Source organism: Colossoma macropomum, unplaced genomic scaffold (assembly GCF_904425465.1).
Source record: "Colossoma macropomum unplaced genomic scaffold, Colossoma_macropomum, whole genome shotgun sequence".
NCBI classification, from domain to species: domain Eukaryota; kingdom Metazoa; phylum Chordata; class Actinopteri; order Characiformes; family Serrasalmidae; genus Colossoma; species Colossoma macropomum.
In genome coordinates, this window is record NW_023494807.1 from 27567132 (window position 1) to 27573132 (window position 6001).

Consider the following 6001-nt stretch of genomic DNA (forward strand, 5'->3'; position numbering starts at 1 on the left):
CCCTCAGTTCCTCTCTCTCTGCTGGCAGCCCACTCTTAAAGGGACACGCATCTATTTCTGGTGGAGACGAATTCCCTCAGTTTGACATTATTCTTTTTGGTCATTTCTATAAGGTTATAAACCTGCTGCATTTTGTCTAGTCGCGTCAGTAGACTCGACTCATTAGTGTGTTCAATAATAGCTGCTTGTTTGATTTGGGCTGAGATATGCAATCATATATAAATCACTGAAATATTTTATCTTGGTGTTTTTATATTCTGTAGACGTATGATCAGTATAATAAGAAACGGAAGAAACCTTGAGTTATGTCAACACTACAAAAATGAACTACAATATATATATAAATAAATCATTTTAGAGTGGATTTAAACTGGACTGAGGGAATAGTGTTAGTGCCCTACCGCCGCCTTGTGGCCAACTATGGGAATAGCAGGTAAATCCCTCCTGCTTTTGTCACTGTTCCTTAAAACTGATGTGTTAATGAGGTCTGTTCTGATTGGCTGTCCTGTATTGTGCGTGATTCGTAAGGCAGTCTGAGCTGAAATGCTCCTTATTAATATGTATGTGTGCATATATATATATATATATATATATATATATATATATATATATATATATATATATATACCGATCAGGCGTAACATTATGACCACCTCCTTGTTTCTACGCTCATTGTCCATTTTATCAGCTCCACATACTATATAGGTGCACTTTGTAGTTCTACAGTTACAGACTGTAGTCCATCTGTTTCTCTGCGTACACCTCAGTGTCACTACCAACCAAAAATATCCAGCCAACAGCGTCCTGTGGGCAGCGTCCTGTGACCACTGATGAAGGACTAGAGGATGACCAACACAAACTGTGCAACAGCAGATGAGCTATCGTCTCTGACTTTACATCTACAAGGTGGACCGACAAGGTAGGAGTGTCTAATAGAGTGGACAGTGAGTGGACACAGTGTTTAAAAACTCCAGCAGCACTGTCTGATCCACTCGTACCAGCACAACACACTCTAACACACCACTACCATGTCAGTGTTACTGCAGTGCTGAGAATGATCCACCACCCAAATAGTACCTGCTCTGTGAGGGTCCATGGGGGTCCTGACCACTGAAGAACAGGGTAAAAGGGGGCTAACAAAGTATGCAGAGAAACAGATGGACTACAGTCTGTAACTGTAGAACTACAAAGTGCACCTATATAGTAAGTGGAGCTGATAAAATGGACAATGAGCACAGAAACAAGGAGGTGGTCATAATGTTATGCCTGATCGGTGTATATATATATATATATATATATATATATATATATATATATATATATATATATATATATATATATATATATGAGGGGTACTCAATTAATTGGATGCCTGGGGAGTGGACTGCATGTCTGTTTTCCAAAACATGAGGAAAATGCAAAATTGGCCCTTTAAATTTACATTATTGTTGAGTCTTTTTCTGCTCGAGTCCTGTAGTCCACAGTGCTGCACAGGTTTGTATTTTCCTGCTCTAACACAGCTGGCTAAAAAAAAATAATTAAATAAATAAATGAATGAATGAATGAATGAATGAATGAGTGCAGTTTGCATGGATTACTGGACTGGAGCTGGGAAATACTGATGTAGCACTCTGTCTAGGCTGCATTAACTTGGTATTATTATGTCAGCTGCTGTAATGTTTACACTCGCTTGCTGACTTATTGACTTTTGTCAGCTGCTTTAATGTTTACATTGACCTTCATACTATTATACTGAGAAATGAACATAATGTGAAGTTACCACAGTAAAAAGACCTGAATTAATACAAGAAAATAGGAATTTTATTTGACACAGGTCAGAATTCTCTTAACAACATGAAAAAGGAACAGTAAAGTTTTCTTGAGCCAAAGTGTTGAAGATCATAATGACTCTACATGAACTTTATTTGGCTTTGTGTTTCTGCACTCAAAACCTCAGAGTAAAACTATTCTGTAGGTACAGTCTGTGGAAACGCTGTAATAAATCACAGAAAATTGCCTTCAGAAACGCATGAAAGTGTTAAAAAAGCAAACAAATCTGTCATAAAACAAAGACACAATGATCAAGATATTACACAGAGCATTTTACTTCTTGATCTCAAACACAGACATGATGTTCTCAGCCGTGGTCCTGGAGGTCCACTGCCTTGCACACTAATACTTTCCCGGCTTTAACACAGGTGTGATCAGGTGTGTTGTGAGCAGGGAAAACACTGAGAAGTGCAGGGCTGTGGGCCTCCAGGACCAGGGCTGAAAAACACTGAATGCATTTACATGCACTCAACAAACCGATCATAATCAGATTTCTGCAGTTATCTGATTATGCAAAGGTCTTATAAACAGCACATTCTGATTTCTTAGAAAATGTCTGGAAAGCTGATTAATAAATCTGATACAGAGAGCTGGATTTTAGCTCAGTAATCAGATTTCTCAGTGTATGTAAACTCTTACTCTGATTTCTTTCGGATTTCTCAGTCTGCGCATGTGAGAAAACAGACAGCGGTACCGGAAATAAGCAAGCAGTGTTGGTGAAAGATGGCAGCAAAACACTCTCGGAGAGATGCTGAAACCAAATACATGCTTGACGAAATGAAGGCTTTAAACATTCCTCATCTTCTAGATGATGTATATTCTATTCTATTGATGTTTTAAAAAAAGCCGTAAAGTGAAGTTTGAGTTTTACACTACGTTTACGTCACGTCTTCTTCTGTGAGTTTATTGGCTGGTTGCAAAGCAGAAATCTGATTACTGCCTGACTCATGTAGACCCAGAGTTTCCCCTTTATCTGATTTCTCAAGTGCTTGTAAACGCGTTGATCAGATTGCTGGCAGTTATCAGATTAAGTGCATGTAAACACACTCACTGACTTAGAACACAACTTATGAGTGTGAGCTACCTGAAGTTCCTCATTAATCAATGCCTCATTTGTGTTCGACAGCTGTTAAGCAACAACAAACAGTATTAACTATAGAACTATAGAAGTATGTAACTTTAGAAGTATTCAGATACTTTTGCTTTTGTTATTTAATACAGTTCCAGTGCATCTGTCCGCTTCAAATTTACACACATGATGCCTGTTGTACTTGTAGGTATGAAAAAAGTATGCATTCATAAATATAAACAAGGACAGGTTTAAAAAACAAAATTGATAAGAAAAAAAAACAGACACTATATTAAAAAAAGCATATGTAAAGATTACACAAAAATAAATCAAGTTCTAGATATTAATGCAAATTGCACTTGGTGTCATTATAAACCCTGTTGCTATTGGTTGGGAAGATTTCACAGCAAACAACAAACAGCAATCATGGTGAAGGTGATGGAGCTTCCTCAAGTTCTCAGGGAGAACATGATTAAACAACACTCCAATGGAAAAGTTACAGAGCCCAAGCAAACATCCCTGTCAGTACAATTAGTTGAATAATATGCAAGAGGAAAGTTAGCGGGACCATGAAGAATCGTCCCTGAAGAGGTGAACCATGCAAGATTTCACAACAGACTCTCAGAATCATGACAAGGAAGGTAAGAGAGAAGCCAGCAGACCCTTGAAAAGAACTGCAGGACAACATTTAGCATTTCGGCAAACCAGAACTGGAACAATGTATTCTAGACAGACAAATCAAAAACAGAACTCTTTGGCCGTAACTCAGCTGGTTGTATCTGGAGAAAGAGGAGTTGTGCGCATGATCCCAAGAGCACCTGCAGTGAAGCATGAAGGTGGGAGCATCATGATACGGGGCTGCTTCTCCACATAAAATACTGGGGCATTACACGTCATCCAAAGAAACTTGAATGGAGAGATGTACCAGAAGGTAGTAGAGAAGAATGTAATCTCTTTAGCCAGGAAACTGAATCTGGGGAGAAGATGGACTTTTCAGCAGAACAATGACCTCAAACATAGAGAATAACTCAAGACTCTCTAAAAACAAAGGTGAACGTGCTTGCATGGCCAAGCCAATCTTCTGACTTGAATCCCATTGAAAATGTATGGATTCTGAAACCACAAGCCCATCAGAGGGACCCTCATAACTTTTGGGAATTGAAGACAGTTTGCCAAGAGGAATGAGCCAAAACTGAATGACAAAAAGCTGCAACAAGTGAAACACTTCTTACCATGAACACCTCAAAGCTGTAACTGTCCACACCAGCTTTGCAACAAAGAGAAGAAGTTATTCATTTTTAGTTTCCAAATATTTTTCCCTATCAGTTTAGTTTTTTTTCAACAATATCTTTGTTTACGTTTATGAATACATACTTTTTGGTTCACGTTTATAAGTACAAAGTCAATAGACATTATGTGTGTTAATCTGAAGTGGATCTATGCACTGGATGCATATTAAATTAAAAAAAAACTGAAAAAACAGACAAAATCTTTAAAAAGTTTAGTCCTGCTTAATGAGCCATTGTAAAATAGTCCTATCCAGTTGAATTATAATGCTACAACAGGTCATCAGTGTGTATCAGACTGTAAAAAGTGCCATTACTGCCAAATCAATTTAAAAATACTCAGAAATACTCAGAGTCCAGAATAAAAAAGCTTTCTGTAATTTTCCCTTACATTCATCTTTACATCCTACTGACATCCTAGTCACTCCTGCTTGCATTGACCTCACAGTCAAAAGGCCTTTGGAAATCAGCATATTTTAAAAGAACTCCACAGTCGTCATGAGTGTTATATATTTTTAGAATATATAAAGCATATTTAAGTATATATAAGCATATTTAAGAATGACTACTCACAGCTAAACACCAGCTTCAAACACACCGTCCATCCTGAGTTGAATCTGTACTGAAATTTAGCCTGTGTTTATTCAGACATCAGACATATATGTTAAAAAAATAAAATTATATATTTCGCTGTTGTCGGGAGAAAACCTTGTATCTCCAAAATGGTACTTTACAGGAGAAGGAAAGAACCTACTTTACTTTTAATGTAAGTCATTTTGAGCCATTACCTTTGGTCCATTCATCATAAAATTTACATGCAATGTAACTATGGTCAACAGGCCTTTTCAAATTATGTCAAAAACTGAAAAATGACAAAAATGGAGATACGAGGTTTTCTTCCAACAGTAGCTATATATATATATATATATATATATATATATATATATATATATATATATATATATATATATATGTGTGTGTGTGTGTGTGTGTATGTGTGTGTGTGTGTGTGTGTGTGTGTGTATGTGTATGTGTGTTTGTTTGTGTGTGTGTGTGCTTTCACATTACAGGGAAAAATACTAAAGATACTATTACAAATTTCCTCGTAAATATCCTTTTGCATTGAGTAAAGTCTTTTACCGCCTATCTGCTATGGATGTCGTTCTTAAAAGGATACGTTAAGGCACTTTAATGGTCCTGCTCCTCCTCCTGCACTCCATACAGTGGGGTCCAAAAGTCAGACCACACTGAAAATCTGTGTTTTTTTTAAACCGGGGAAAAAAACTTTAAACAAAAATTTGAAACAAAATTAAGTCAGGATAAGTAAAATTAAACAGAAATATTCTGAAATATTTCTAGGTCACTATTCTAATGTAGGTAAATGTGTAACACTGATGTGAAGGCCTTTCTTTCTAGATTTAAAAAACAAGAATTTTCTTTCTCTTCCACAGAAGCGACTCAGTCAGTCGACCCTCAGGTGAATCTGATGTACTTATCAGAGGTTTTTTGCGTAAACTTGTGGAGTCTAGCTCGAGTGCTCGCTGTCGTTAAAGTAAAAGGAGGACATTCTGCTCTAAACAGAAAGAAATGAACATTTCAAAGATTGTACTTTTCACTCAAGCTGCTATTCTGATAAGTTTGTATTAAATTAGAAAGGAATGCAAAACAGAAACATGTTCATTAGTGGTCTCAGACTTTTGGACCCCACCATACTATTTTAACCCCTTAAATGGCCAGGGCCCACCAGCAGACCCAAAGTTTTCTTACACACTTCTATAACCTAAGAAAAGCTCAACCAGTTTGCACTGAAGTCCCT